The sequence below is a fragment of the Sturnira hondurensis genome, unplaced genomic scaffold, assembly GCF_014824575.4.
Source record: "Sturnira hondurensis isolate 20B ecotype Veracruz unplaced genomic scaffold, ASM1482457v3 Scaffold0021214, whole genome shotgun sequence".
NCBI classification, from domain to species: Eukaryota; Metazoa; Chordata; class Mammalia; order Chiroptera; family Phyllostomidae; genus Sturnira; species Sturnira hondurensis.
Window position 1 is genome coordinate 8,541,860 of NW_028093845.1, and position 16,673 is coordinate 8,558,532.

General features: G+C 36.8%; 1 long non-coding RNA gene across 1 annotated transcript; it reads right to left on the minus strand.

The window, feature by feature from the left end:
* Positions 1-1,927: 1,927 nt before the first annotated feature.
* Positions 1,928-16,673, minus strand: LOC118977160 (uncharacterized). Its single transcript, XR_005064465.1, has 3 exons — positions 16,663-16,673; positions 11,976-11,979; positions 1,928-2,011 (listed from the first exon to the last, which is right to left on the minus strand). It is a non-coding gene; the product is annotated as an uncharacterized LOC118977160 (long non-coding RNA).

A 16,673-nucleotide genomic window follows, 5' to 3' on the forward strand; every position in this document is an offset into this window, starting at 1 on the left:
TGTTTTGAATGACATTAAAGACAACTAAGTGTTGTTAAAGCCGTCCTATGGAGAAAGTCAAACAAACTTTTAAGCCAACTCGAAAGCTTCTGCGGCATTGCCTCTCTGCTCACATCCTTTCTGAAAAGTACCTGTTCTCAATTAAAGCTTCCACTGTGGGCAATGTAGAATGTAGGAAGTTTCTTTGTATGAAGTGACCCTGCCCCTCAAAGAAACTGCTTTCTTAGCCAGAAATTTGGAATTCAGAATATTCAAAGTGAATGAATCACCAAGTTAAGAAAAACTGAATCCCAAGATTATAAAGAGATGACTGGAAGTTCTCTCTAGGAAAAAAAAAAAAAGCCAAATGGTGCTTGGGAAACTGACTGTCTATTGTGTTCTTACTCTAAATTTTCTCCCACTACCTGCTTCAAATTTTCCATGCCAGTTTGATTAATTTTTTATTAATTGCAACCTAATAATCTTGAGAGGTATTATAAATCAGAAAAGTGAAAGATATTGCCCTCAAATTTCCTGTCATATAAAACTACCAGATCCAAAGTATATGAATAATGAAATATTTGTATTTCAGTCTGAAAAAGAATGTTAAGGTATATTTACATATCAGAAAATCATAAGCACTTCTTCTCATGCTTTCGATCACACCAATCATGTAAGATGTTCTCTAGTTCTGCATCTTCTTGCCCCCATCCAACCTGAACTCTAGCATTGTTTTGCTTGAACTTAGTGGAAAGTATACATGTTTGCTTGAGTAACAAATTTTCTCTGTTTCTAGACTAGTATTTTTCCAAGTTGTGCTCTTACTTATTTAAAATTCAGTATAATTTTATGATTTAGAACTCTTGATTTTGATAAAAAGTCCCAACTTTGAAATAGCTTAGATAAAATGAGAAATGTATTGCCTCTCACAATAGAAGTTTTAACATTAGATTTCAGGTCTGGCTTGAGCCATAAGTAGTAATAATGTTTTTCTGTTTGTCTCTGGACTGTGCTTTTGCACAGAGCCCTTATTTCTTAGGTAGATGCTCTCCCATCTCATGCCCTGCAGGTTGAGAAATCTAGAAATCTTGTCAAAAGGCAAAGTCATTCTCAATGCTTCCTGCAAATGTCTGACCATGCTACTAAGAATCATCTTCTGTGGCCAAGGCTGAATGCTCTGAGTTGCTAGTTCTAGGTCCCAGATCCACGACTGAAGTCACATGAAGTAAGAATGGGGCGGTGGGGCAGGGGGTACTTTCACAAAGGAAAATGTAGATGCTTTTACTATAAGGAGAAAGAAAGATACATGGTGCTGGGAAGCCTAAGCAAAGATATCCATTTTATGTACTCAACACCTCATGTATTTCTATATTCATCCAACTTCTCTTGCCCACCTCAGTTATGGTTTGTTGCTGTCAGTTATAGCCTGTTGACCTACACATTTTTATGCTCTAATAGTGCCTTATCTTTTGAATGAGACCCACCCATTCAAAAATCATTCATCCAAGGATAGTCTTAAAAGCCTATCCTTTTAGCCTACTCTTACGAGGTCCTACACAGACCTTATATGTGACATGATTCAAAGAGCAGCTAAAGATTTCCTTCTTTTTAAATGGTTTTCAGCTGATACTCATGAAGAGCAGTGAGCACCTAGAACAATTCCACCAGTGAAAAAAAATTCTGTCAGAGAAGGTTATACACCCTACCGGAGTCGTGTTGCCCCACACTTCTGGCTGGGCCCTCTGCTGGAGAAACAAAATCAAGTCTCAAAGAATGCCTTTGTTATTATACCGTCTAGTATTCTGGCTGTAGGACAGGAGTGTGTCATACCTCTGTGAGTGTAAACCATGTCGTCCCTGCTTACGAGGCGCGGTCATGACCAGGCTTGATCAGAGCTGTTTCTAATGATGTTATTCCAGAGCGCTTTCCTCCCAGATGATGACAGAGAAGCTAATAAAAAAAATGGTGCCAGGTACCACAACAGTAACAGAACGTTGCTGGTTTCTGGGGATTTGTTGTTTACCTTTTTTTTCTCTTATTGGACTGCGCTGGGTGTCTCTCTGATTTTGTTCAGATGGCTGCAGAACCTGGGAAGGCTGTTGCTGCTCTTGATGCACAACATACTGGTATTGGTCTTTTCATATGAATAAACAAACAAACAAACAAACAAATAAACAAACAAACAAATAAATAAATAAATTCAAATTTTTGGAAACTAGCTCTGCTGTCAATTTTGGAAAAACTGTCTCAGTTGTATCAGAAGGAGTTGGCATTGTGTAGGAATTAACAGCCATACTGGTCTAGAAATGTTTGACACATTTTTTTCCCATTTGTACAGGGGTAATGCACTATATTAAATATGTAAGGTCTTAATCTACATGGGTTGATTACAGAAATTAATAAAGCATTCTCTAAATAATGAAAAAAAAGATTTTCTTCTTTTTTTCCAAATATTCCCTCCCATTTTCTGACACAGATATGTACTTTTTTGGATTCTAGTTGTCTTGGAGTTGTCATTTTTAAACACAAATATCCCCTTGAAGCTGTAGTATTTTAAGCCACTCAGAGTTGGTTCTCTAGCAGGGATTAGCTGATGGCTAGTGATAAAACAGTTTTCTGAGGGGCAGTGTCTAAGGGAGATGGAATATTGGATGATTTTTTTTTGTTGGCACAACTTCAAAGATTTACTTGGTTTAACTTTACAATTTTACTTATGGTTATTCCCTCTTTAAGCCATCGTTTATACTGCTTCAACCCCAGTGGAAAAATAACAGATAAATTCTAATGACCATAAGAGAAAAGGGGGGAAAATGACACAAGGATTTCTTATTCATAGATGCTGAAAAAATGAAGGGATCTCAAGTGCCAAACCACAAGAAAGACAAGCTACAACAGCTATCCATCAGATTTGTGGGGTAAGACTCTTGGTCAAAGATAGATAATGTTATTATCTTTGCAAGTTTTCCTGGTAGAAAAAGCTTATTTCAATAACAGATGTTGAGATCATGAAAAATATTATTAACTTCAAGTAAAGAGCAGTAATGTTTTTTTGACTTGAATTGGAGAGAATTTAAGTCTTCGAATGTTTTGTACTTTCTATGCGCCTGGCATTAATCTAGGTGTTAAAACGCACTGGTACGTAAAATAGACTAAACTCTTTACTTTCATTGAACTTACGTATTAGGGGAGACTATATGTAATAATTGCGATAATAAATAAATCCAATGTATAGAATAGTAGAAACTTATAAATGCCATGAGAAAAATAAAACACAGAGTAAGTTAAAGGAGGTGAGGATGGCTATGTCATGGCAATGGTGCAGTTGTAAGTAGCGTACACTTGATTGAAAAGATACCGACAAGACTTGAGACTGTCAGGGGCAGGAGCCACATGGACACTGGCAGGCAAAAGTGGTGGGCAGAGAAGTACACACACGTGAGTGCTCTGAAGGACGCGGCCACAGTAACCAGGCTGGTGTGCTGGGAGTGAGTGAACAGGGAGAGAGTAGAGGGAGATGATAAACAGGGTATAAACATTATTTTCTACCAAAATACTTTAGTACCAGTTTGTTGTATCCTCTGAGGTTCTAAAAGTTTAGCTATCACACCTTTAAAAATGTGTTTGGATTTGTAAATATGAGTTGGGTGATTAAATTAACAAGGTGTGAATGATGGTCTACTTTGGCGAAATGTTATTTTGACCTATTTTACATTTCCTCAATTTAGAATCATATTTCATAAATAAATGTGACTATTTCCTAAACTGGTGTCTATCTCATGTATGTTAAATAAATATTCTTAAAAATGTGATTTCTTGATAGGACCTCAGGATGAAGTATTGCCATATGCAACCCTACGTAGTCACAAAGTGGATGAGGATGAAAAAGACATACCCTCATTGCAAAATATGCCTTAAAAGTGGAAAACTGCAAACAATCTCCCTCTAGCGTCCAAGAAAAAAAACTGCGCAGAACTTAGTGGAGTGGAATGGTTTGGAAACTGCTGGCGTGTAGTCCCGACTAGTTCATTTCAGGGCTTGCGTTGTCACTGGGCAACTGTGGGCCGCTTACTGATCAGGATCTTCCGTGAGTGAAAAGGGTCGAATGCATCATTGTAAAGTAAACTGGTAGCTGATAAAATTTACTTGAGATCAGTTGTTATTGTTTGTCCATGGTCAGTTGCTGTTTTATGCAGAATAATGTATTTTATAAACATTTGTTAATATCAAACCCTATGGATGGAGCTAAGGTATTTAGGGGAAAATTCGAAAAACAGGAAATGAGAGTCCCTACTCTTGATAACAGTCATACATTTTGAATTTTCTGTCCTGAGCATTTATTCCCAGCCATGCCTCTGCCACTGAGTGACAGAATCTACGGCTTCTTTCTTCCAAGAAATGTAAATGCTTAGAGAATTCATGTTATGTACTCAGTATTAGCCAAAGTAAACACAAGACACTAGGTCTATGAAGGGAAATAAAATGTTACATTCCAAAAATAGCTCATACTGCTATTTCTTGTCACTTTTACTGGAAAAGTTGAGAAATGATAGACTTTTTTAATTAATAGAATTTTAGATCTTACTAATTATTTTAAAGTCTATATCTTGAGTTCTCGCTCAGTGTTTCCTGCATTTTAACATTTCTAAATTTTGTTTTTCTACCTGCTCAAGTAATACTTGGATATAAGTATATCTTAATATTTATATAGATAAATAAAAATATAAATGAGCTATAAAATTTAATAATATTAAAGTGTATCTAATACAAAGTAGTGTTCACTGACCTGTTTCCCTCAATCCTCATTCTCTTCCATGATTTCGACAAACATTAGAAATCTGAGTTTCATTAGAATGTTCAATATTCAGTTCAATTATTCAGTTATCTCTATTGCGATATCTTATCTGTATATCTGTTTATTTACCTATTCATCCATCCATCTATCCACCCCTAAACCCATCCCTCCCTTTATCAGTCTATCATTTTTTACCCCACATAATAAGTCCTCCCTGTCCATCACTCGCGTCTACCTATTTCTGCTCACCTGTACCAGTCTCAGTCTCTGTCAGCAAAGACTGACTTCTAGTCCTCCTGTTCACAAGACAGAAAATACTACCAGTGATTCTGAGTTTGCATCTTCCTATCTCAAGAACACATACAGACTTAGACTGTTATTTTTGGTGCTAATTCCAAGTTTTACAGAGAAGGAAAGAGCTCAATTGTCTTACTGGTTCGGATAAGACATCAAATTCATTTACAGTGGCCAGGGAGGCAAATGGTGTTGTAGCAATGCTGTGGCCAGAAACCTTGGCCTGCTGTTATGGGAACTGTAAATCAGAGGCAGTTCATAGAGAAAAGTGTTCTTTGGAAAAGAGGTGGGGATCTGGGTACCCACTTCAGGAAGTGTCTACTTACAGGTCAACCTCCCCTTTAAAAATTCAATTCAGTTATAAAACCTACCTCTCAAAGGTGAACCATAACACCAATAGCATTGTTTTGGACATTTGTATAGGAATTATCTTTTTTTAAAGGATTTTATTTATTTACTTTTAGAGAGAGGAAGGGAGGGAAAGAGGGAGACAAATATCAATGCGTGGTTGCCTCTCATGTGCCCTCTACTGGGGATCTGACCCTGAATCCAGACATGTGCCCTGACTGGGAGTCAAACTAATGACCCTTTGGTTTGCAGGCCGGCACTCAATCCATTGAGCCACACCAGCCAGATCAAGGAGTTACTTTTCTATACAAACATTTCTGGGATATCCTCTTATATTCTCCTCTGGCTTCTGGACCTGCATTACCATGATCACTTCCACAGTATAAAATGCATTTTCTTGGGATCTGAGCCAGTGGAAGTACACTGTTTTTTCTCCAACCAAAGTTAGGATACATTGTCTGAAGTTATTAGTGAAACAAAAGGATAGTATCATTGAAATCAGATGCCCCTTGAAAAAGTTCAAAATATGCTTGTTTAAGGTATATCTCCTAGTAACATGTTCTCTGATTTATCATCCTTAGCCTTAGGATTTTCTGAGTTTATATGCTGGTGGGAAAGCTACACATGTTGATCACTTCCCAGGCTGGTGACACGTGGTCAGATTCTCTCTCATGGTGCTGGGAGGCAGTGCCACAGCCCCCATCCAGCCACAGGTTCATGAGAATAGACAGCCGTTACTCTACAGTATACTGTGTTGCCAGCGTTGTTTGGAGCATATTTAGGGTAGGCTAACCTAAGGTGTGATGTTCACTAAGTCAGGTGAATGAAATTCATTTTCAGCTTCTGATGATTTTATTCCAACGAAACCCCACCCTAAGTAGAAGAGCATCTGGGGACCGTTAGTGGCTCTGAAGCCAACTTGTCACTGCCAGGGAAGCTGGAAGAGGTGAACTCCCTGTGACACCTTCAGGATACTTACAGACCCAACGTTCTAATGTTTTCAGTTCTTCTGAAGAGATTAGAAGAATGTAAAATGCTATAGTTACTATTCATGATGCTGCTTTGCCCTAAAGACCACCTGTTTGCATCATTCGGGATTTTGCCTTAAAAATTGAGGATGTAATGGCACATAGTAGGTAGTCAGTAAGTATTTGATGAGTAAAAAAATGTTGTTGTTACTGCTATTGTCACTTTTTTATATTTGAAAACTTTGAAAGCTATAAAGGTAGAAGAGTATAATGGATCCACATGTACATATCACCCAACTTCAACAATTACCAACTATGACCAATCAAGTTTCAATGACATCTCACTGCACTCATCTCACTGCCCATTATATTGAAGCAAATTCCAGGCATAAAGCCATCTCATCTTGTAAATACCCCAGTATGTATCTTTCAAAGATAAAGACTGTCTAAGAAAACTCCTTCACAGTAACTGTGACTGCATCTTAAAAATTAATAATAGCTTCTGACCTGGCTGGTGTAGCTCAGTGGATTGAGCACAGGCCTGTGAAGCAGACAATCATGGTTCGATTCCCAGTCAGGGCACATGCCTGGGTTGCAGGCCAGTTCCCAGCAGGAGACACACAAGAGGCAACCATGCGTTGATATTTCTTTCCCTCTTTCCTTTCCTTCCCCTCTAAAAATAAATGAATAAAATCTTAAAAAATTAATAATAGCTTCTAAATTTATCAGATATTCATTGTATAATTTTTTAAATTTGTTTGCTTGAATCAGATCTATGTATGATCCATACCATTCATAAAAACTGAGTCATTATTATGCGGTTTTGCACAGGATCAGGATTTCACTGATTTTACCCCCATGCTGCTGTTTAACATGTTCTTCCATTGCCAGTATAACTGAAATGCATACTTTTATCTAGATGCTTAATGAGATTCAGATTCAATTTTTTGGCAAGACAACTTGATAGGTGGTGATGTGAACTTCCATCAAGCAGCACATAATGATCAGCTGTCTCAATTTCTGTAACATCCTCAAGCGTTGATAATGATTGCCCTATTTCATAGCCCCTCAGGCACTGAAAAATGGGGGTATCTTAATTTTATCATTTATTTTTCATATATTAACCCTTATGTGAAGAAAACTTCTTGACAGGTTGCTTGGTTATCCTGGGGTATGATGAGACTAAAAAAAGCAACATAAATGCTTATTTTTATCTTTTATATTTTTCCAAAACAGTAAGTTGGCTGCTACATGCATCATTCAGAGGTGACCTATGATTTTTTTAACATTGTAGGAACCGATGGGTCTAAATCTATTTTATGAGTTTCAGGAAATCACAGCTGTTGTCCTTATTGATTCACATTTGCCCAGCAGAGACTCTTTAGTGGGGTCCTAAATCCACTGAACACGATCCCAGCAGTCATTTATGATTTACTTGCTGTCCCGTCTGTTAAGACAGCAAGGCTGCTTTTGTATATTTCTTAGTTCAGACTCGAAGTTCGCATTTTCTGTGAAAGAGCACTGGATCCTTTAGTAGAAAGTTAACAGTCATACTGAAAAGTAAAATTCCAGTATGCATGGCTTATTTCTATTTAGTCTCTTGGTTCCGAAATCGTTTCTCCTTTCTCCAACATCAAAAGTCCTACTCTCCCACTACACAACAGTGGCTATCCCATATAAGCCCCAACCACTCTCGGGATAATGATAATGGCCCTCCCACCAAGAATCTGATTATTAAAAATAGTTCCATAACAAATCATCATTTTATATTATAGTTATGCAAAATATTTATATGGTTACTTAGCCAACTCTATGGAATAAGAGTAGTTTATATCCATGGTCACCTCTACCCTATTCCTGTTCTCTATTTTATTTTTATGCTGGTTTGTTTTTATTTTTTAAAAACCACAAGCAAAGACATCTAGATAGAGATACAGTAATGGATATGTATTTGAAGCCTACCCTTTCTTGGTTAAACATTAATACCCAGGTTTCCATCTTGCATTTTTTTTCACTTAAGGATCCATCTTGGAGATGACTCCATAGTAGTGTGTAAATATGACTCTCAGTGTTTTTCACAGACACCTAGAACTCCATTGTGGGTTTGCCCTGAGTTTATTCAACTAATGTCTTGCTTATGAAAATTTAGGTTCTTTTCAAACCCTTGATATTACAAATGGTGCTACAATAAATACCTCTGTGTCTTGCTCTATTTTTACTAGTATATCTTTGGAATAGATTCCTAACAGTGGGATTACTCACTGAGTCAAAGGGAAAATTAACGTATAGTTTTGCCAAAGTCCCCTCTCACAGAGTAATGCCATGTTGTAATCCCATCAGCAATGCACCAAGGTGCTTGTGTGCCCACGGCCTTGCTGCAGAGCTGTTGTTAAACACTGGGATGTTTGCAGTCTGATGGAGAAGAAATGGTAGATTGGTATAATTTTAATATGCATTTCTCTTATCACACAAACTTTTTCATATTTTAAATCATTTAATTTTTTCTCTAAGCTCTCTGTCCATATCTCCAGACCATTTTTCTTTATAAAGTTGTTAGATTTTCTTTTATATTTTAAAATTCTTCACACAATAAAGATTTTCATCATTTGTCTCTGATATAAGATGATCTTTTCCTCTTTGTCATTAATTTTTTTAGCTATGTCTATAAGGATTTTTTTTGCCATGAAAAAAATTACCTTTATGAAATAAAAATTTTCAATCTTCCCTTTATCATCCTGGATTTTAAATCCTAAGTGCATTTCCCTGGTTATGGAGAAATCCAGTTTTGGGACAATCCACCCATGTTTTTATTTTACCCTTGTATTGGTTTATTTATTTTTTACATTTAAATTTTTGATCCATGGAATTTATCTGTTAGAGTATGAGAAAGAGATCACATTTTTACTTTTTCCATATGACTATCTAGTTAAACCACCACTTTAACAATGTACATTTTAGCCCCCAGATTGGGGATGCTGTTCCCATCATGTACTAAATGTCCACGTGCAGTTGGGCGTCCTTCTGAGTGTCCTATTGCGTCATGTTGGTCTGTGTCTGTTTCACGCCAATCACAAAGCAGCGCCTCAACTCCATCTCCTCAACTGTTACTCTTCCTTTTCACAGTTTTCTTGAATGTCTCAGTGTATCTCCCAAAAGATTTTTTATTTAATCCAATGCATTTTTATACCAACTTTCCTACTTTCAGGGAAAAAGAAACATGCTTTTTACTGTGATTACATTAAATGCATTAATGAATTCAGATATAACTGGCATCTTAGGAGTGTTGAATCTCCTTCTCTCATACTGTATAACTGTCCATTTCATTCATCTTGCTTTTTTAATCTTTTGGGGGTACTTGTTGTTTCTGTATAGATTTTGTACATTTTATCTTATGTTTATACTTAAGAATTGTATTATTAGTCTTTGGCAATTGACATGGAGTCTTCTCTGCCATTGTAACTTCTAAATTATTTTTTCTTATATACAAAAGGGTGATTATCAGATATTAAGTTTAAAAACTGTTCCTTGACTAAATTTTGTTTTTTGAATTTTCCTGATGTACATTTACTTTATATTCAAATAGAATGGTTTTACTTTAACTTTTCTAATTCTTACAGCTATAATTGATTTTTGTTGCTCAGTTGAATGATTGATAGCATAGTGCTCAATAGAAGTAGAGATTGTAGTCACCCTCATCTTGTTTTTTATTTTCTAATCTAAGCATAGAATTAAGTAAAGTTCCTAATTAAGTAAAGATGCTAACTTCTCTGATGAGGTATATATATATACCTCATGGATATACCATATGTATGGAGATAGATATATTATATATTATATATTATATATTATATATTATATATTATATATTATATATTATATATTATATATTATATATATTTATTTGTATATCTCCATACATTTCCATTCTGGTGGTTAATTCTTAACATGAATGGTGCAGATTGAGTGCTGCTAAATGCTTTTTCTGCATCAGTGGAGATGATCATTTTATTTTTCTCTTTAGCTGTATTACACTAACCAAGCGTATTGATGGATTTTCTGAACTTACATTTCTGAATACACCCCACTTTGTCATGGTGTATTGTTTCAAAGGACTGTTGCATTTCATTTATTGCTACCTGAAGTTTTTGTCACACCTGTATTTTCAGGTTGGTTTTTTGCTCTCTTTCTCTCACCTTGTTGCTGCCTGTAGCCATTGTATACTACTTGGTCTCACTGAAGGCCATCATGTAGTCTTAGTTCTACTGGTAATTGCATGTTTAGCACCTGTGCTTATTTCACTGTCCTTATTTCAATCATTGTGATGTTTAAATCTTAATTTCTAGGGAAGGTTTTATAAATAATATTCTCTAACCTCTTAGAGTCACAGAATATTTTTGTCTGGAACTTTGGTACATGAAGGTCAATTTCACTGTATTCAAAACCTTTGGTTCACATTTTCTTTTTTAAAAAAATATCTTAGATATGTTACTTAATTGTCTCCTGGCATAAAACATGGTTGTTGAGAGTGATATGATCTTTTTGCCTACTAGCTAAAGGATATTTTTTTCAAATTTAATAGTTTAACTAGAATATGTTGTGGTGTTGTCTATTCTGGTGTACCCTATTCCTTCTGTGTAACTTTATGATATGTAGAAGGTTTTTTATTCATGTCACTTAAGAAAATTTTCTTAAATTATTTTATTTAGCCTTTGTTTTGCCCTGTTGTTTGAGTTTCTTATTTGGGAAAACCTATTACAAGAATGTTGCATATTCTTTTGTATCTTCTACTTTTATTATTTTCTTGACCTCTTTTTTGATTTTTCTTATTTCTTTTTGATTTACCTAGTGTTTCTCCTCTTCACCTGATATTTCTCCTAAAGCATTATGTGTTACTCTTTTGATCTTTCCAGTTCAATATTAATTTCTGAAATAATTTTTTGTTGCATTTCTTTTAAAATCTATTCTTTCTTGAAACATGTCACTAGAGTTTTTCTGATTCTGATTTATTATGTTTTTTTAAAGTTTCAATTCTTAATTTCTTTCAGCATGGTTTGGAATATAGGTTACTGTTTTATATGTTTGTGGACACTACATTTTGGCTTGCTTGCAGTGACACTGTTATAGTCCTTATTCTCTTTGGCTCACATATTAAATTTGTACGGGATTGGGCCATAATCTTTTTGGTTGCTGTTTCTAAGTCAAATAAGTTTTTCTTTGCTGTGGAAGAGTGAGTGGGTCAGTGTAACTGTTTCAGCTACATTGCTCTTCTGTTGTTTTTCTATATCACTCCCTTTTCTGTTGTGTTTATGAAATATATTTTTATTTTATGAAATAGAACTCATATTTTTGGGACCTACTTCCTCCTTTTGCTATTTTTTAAAGATTTTACTTATTTATTTTTAGAGAGCAGAAGGGAAGGAGAAAGAGAGAGAGAGAAACATCATTGTGTGGCTGCCTCTCACATGGCCCCCACTGGAGATCTGGCTTGCAACCCAGGCAAGTGCCCTGACTGGGAATTGAACCTGCAACCCTTTGGTTTGCAGCCCACGCTCAATCCACTGAGCTACACCAGCCAGGTATTTTTTTATCTAGACTTTTCTTTTGTCACTATTGTTTCTGGCCTGATCAACTTGGATTCTATTTCTAGAAGAGTCTTCTCTTTAAGAGGCTTTGTTCCTTGATTTAGAACCTGCAGAATACATTCCCTCCTGTTTCTTAGATTTCAGTTTGTTCCCACTGAGGAGCAGATGGAGATTACAGTGTTCTCTTATTCTCAAGCCTCATTGCTTCCGCTAAACATCACTTTCCAGAGAAACTAATATTATGTAAGCCTTATAACTGTTGGTGATTTTGCTCATTCACCTTGTTGCTTAATTTTGCAATAGATGGTGTGTGTGTGTGTGTGTGTGTGTGTGTGTGTGTTATATTAGTGTCTTTTTCTGGTTTTGTATAGCAGGAGTTAAAAACTATGCCATCATGCATTCCCAGACTCTACCTTCAAATTTTTACCTCAAGTCTTTTGTTGAATAAATAACACTGGTCATTTATTACAAGTAGTACAATATAGGACACAGAGTAATGTCAGGATAGGGTGAGGTGAGAAAGAGCTTGCTGAAGTAGCTTTGTAAAGACCCAGGACAAAAAGCTGCAAACAATGTTACTGTGGTGGGCAGCCACAAGAACCGAAGGAGGGGATACTGCTGAGCACCTTGGATGTTGTTGCATTTTTTTTCTAGTAGCCAGATAGTTTGGGAATGAAGTGGTAGAAAGATTAAGTAGGTGATTATTTCTAGTGTATTCTGCACATTCGTTGGACCATCTGCAACATAGTATATTTGCCTGTGTTCCTGAGCGGTTTGGAGCTTTTTCAGCAGACTTCATTGGTCTATGAGCAATCTCTGCACTGACCTTGACAAAGTCAGGTGGCTCCTTGTGTGTAGTTGGGTAAGAAATCTATCTGTTTCAGTTTGTTTTTTGTTTTGGTTTCTTTTGTTTTACATCTTGACAAGCCACGTTTGAGAATTATTTCAGCCTGTTCATGGCGGGGGGGGGGGGGAGGGTTAGACAGTGTTTGTTTGCATTTTTTGGTCTCATTTCTTCCACTCACTAACACTGATGCAGAAAAGGCCTCTAAACGCTTTTCTCCAGAGAAGTTACTTTGTACTAGTCTCTAGCTCTTCATCTTTCCTGCCATTGATAAATGTGCATTACTGCCCTCTGCTGCAGGAATTTGGACCTCTCCCAATCTCCCAGATTAATAACTGTAAAGTCATTGATTTTTTTAAGCACACTTCTAACAGTTAACTGGAGCTCTCCTGTAGTCAAACAATAGTATCATGATAAGTTGCAATTTCCATCCACCATATACATGGACTTGCTCCGATGGGTTACTCAGAGTGGTTTCCTTACAAGCATGTGACCGCTAAATGGCCACTGTGAAAGCCAATCAGATTATCGTGTCTGCTACATACAGAGAGTGCTTAACAAATGAGCGACAGTGTACAAACTAACATGCATTTCAGAGTCTTAGGCTGTATCTATGCTTGGCTAAAGACAATAAACAATGTTATCATAAGCATAATTTTTGATCAGAACTTGCGAGCTTTTTAAACGGATGAACTATTAGAATTATGGAAACATGTAGAAGGAAAACCAGGTAATTCCATGAAATTGAAAGTAGTGCTTAGAAGGTTGTAAATGTATTTTGCCTTTTCATATTAGAAATGGTGCCCATTTATATGACCCTTGGCCCCAGTAGCAGCTCCAGTGTTAAACCAAAGGGCAGCTTGCAAAGTTTGAATAATTCTAGTGCATACTAAGCTCATATTTGTATAATACAGTTTAATACCTAAAAAGGCAAGTTGACCAAATATTTAGGAATTTTATTTTCTTGTTAATTAAAGTATACGACAGTGATACTGGAGAAGAAGGCTAAGCTAATTCTAGACCGTGGGAACAGTTGCTATGTTCTAGGAGATATTACGTGTCCTTAGGTATATACACATTTGCACGTATATCCTCAATACAAACAACCAAAATGACATTAAATGGATTTCAGAAAGAAGGAAAATAACAACGATAAAAATTAAACTAAATTTAAGTTTATTCTAACTCATCTTTCTTGATAATTAAAAAACTTAGTGGTCAGAGTACGTGTACATTAAAAAATGATTCCATGAGCAGTTTCAATGAAATGAGATATTCTCTCTGCTTCTGCATATTTAGCACTGTCTTGAATTAATCAAAGGTGCTGTGATTCCAAGTGACTATTAATTTACTGAATAAACTGAACAAATCAAATTAAACAAATCAACAAATTAAGTTAGTAACAGCAGCTTGCTGATCACTGGATCACCCTATTTCTGATGGCCACTTCCTTTTTCTTTGTTCCATCAAGATTTCAGTTTTGTATCACCTACCCCCGTATTTTATCATTCCCCACTTGCATTAAAAACTGCTGTGACCTTATCTTCTTGGCACATGGCTAATAGTCTTTGTTTTCTCTTTCAGGGCTCCGGGGAACCTTGGCAATCACATTCAGACTCAGTCGGCTGAGTTCATGTTTAGCCATAATTCGCACAAAGAAGGAAGGTCAGGAAGTTAATATCATTAACACAGGCCAAAGGTAAAACGGTAACAGAACATTTTAAATAATGTGTTTAAGTGTGTGACACATCTGTCACATTAAGTTTAGGAACTCTGATAGAGTTTCAGAAATGTTACTCTTTCCCCAAATGTTTTAATATGCATGATGCTTATAAATCCATCTGTTATAAAGGAAGTTTTTTTTTTCTCCCTGAACAATTCATATGTTAAAACCTTAATCAACCACCAGCAGTTGAGAATATAACCACATTTGGAAATAAGGTGTTTAAAACCGTAATTAACTTTAATGGACAGGCCCTAATCCAGTAAGACTAGTGACCTTCTAAGAAGAGGAATCTGGCCCTGGATGAGTAGCTCGGTCAGTTAGGGCACTGCCCTGATACGTCGAGGTTGTGAGTTCGATCCTCTCGATCAGGGCACATTCAAGAAACAACAAGTGAATGGATGGGTGGGACAACTGGTCGATGTTTCTCTCTCCCTCCCTCCTGGTCCCTCTCTATCTCTCTCTTTCTAAAAAGAATAGAGTGAAAATTTTGAAAAAAAGAAGAAGAAATTTGGACAGAGACAGGGGGACTACACAATGAGAAGGAGGCCTTCTACAAGCCAAGGAGAGAGGTCTCAGGAGAAGCCAAGTCTACTGACACCTTAATCTTGGATTTCTTGCCTCCAGACCATGAGACAATAAAATATTTGTTGTTTAAGCCACCGGACTGTGGTGTTTTGTTGTAACAGCCTGAGCGGACTGAGACAGCACCCTTATTGTAGAGGGTCTTCCTTGGTTCTTTGTGACGTGACCATCCGGTGTCCAAGAGGCTTTAGTATCCTGAGCAAAGCTTCAGTGTATGAAATCATTTATTACCTTCTTGGTGTTATTTGTGGCCTTTTACCAACTGGTTTATCGTGGCTCCTTCAGAGGAATCAGTGTTGAGCCCTGCCCCAGTGAGGCAGAGGCCTTGTCAGTGTCCTCTGGTGGGCTCTTCGTCTCTGTATGTGCCCTCCACATGCAGTGCATAGAAGCTGCAGAAATTGTGCATCATAAAGGATAACATTTGATATTAAACATTTAGAGATTTTTCCTAATTTCATTTCCACCTAAGGTAACTCATGTGTCAATAGAAGTTTGTCTGCCTGAGTCTCTGACTACCTTATTTGCACACATTTTATTAGGTTTTTATTTTATTTGATTAGGTTCAAGTCTTGGGAGGGCATCTGTTCAGTAATTCTCTTTATTTGGGTGGCAGATAAAGTAGGGAGGAGGTGATTGATATGTCAAGGATCAAAAAATAAGCATTGGCTAAACAGTTATGTTTCTGATTCGTTTGCTGTGAAATCCCCCGAACCATTTCACTGGTGCATGTTTGTACCAAGCACATCTCATGCTTCAAACGTGGGTGAGGAAGACTTCTCTCATTAACTGCTCCTGTCATTCAAGAGATCAAGATAGAAGAAGATTAGCAGGTGAAATTACAGCAGGGATCAAATAGGAGATGCAATTTTTATAGGTGGTATGCAAATTAGTCCCATCAAGAAACATCAAAAGTGCTCTGACCAGTGTGTCCCGATAGGCTGGGCATCGTCCTACAGGGCAAAGGGTCACTGATTCGATTTCCAGTCAGGGTTGTGGGTTCGGGTCCCTGGTTGGGGCGAGTATGAGAGACAAACAGTCAATGTTTCTCTCTTACATCAAAGTTTCCCTCTCTTTCTCCCTCCTTTCCCTTCTCTCAAAAAAATAGGTGAATAAAATCTTAAAAAAAGAAACACACACAAAAATGTTCACAACACCAATGCCTACATTTATTGCAAATTATTTTAAATGTAATTGACATCAATACATGGCACTGTTGTTTTTGAGGCAAAGAAACATAAAATTCTCATGCGCTAAAATTCAAGTGTGTGTACTGCCAGACTGAAGGACCAGGTAGCCTAGTTTGCTGTGGAGGAAAACCACATAGTGGTGTTTTCCAAGCCCTTTAATATCCAACAAGAAGAAGGGCTTTCATGTCCCTCCTGTGTGAACAAGACGATCTGGGATCCTGTAAGAACTACTGAAAACTAGTCTCGCCAAGTTTGCCGTAGTACCACACTTTTGCTCTTACTACCCTAAGATGGCCACAATTGGTGTCATTTCTTTGGACATTTTCTCCCCGTACACTTATAAGAAAAAGTTACGTGTACTTTTACATGGA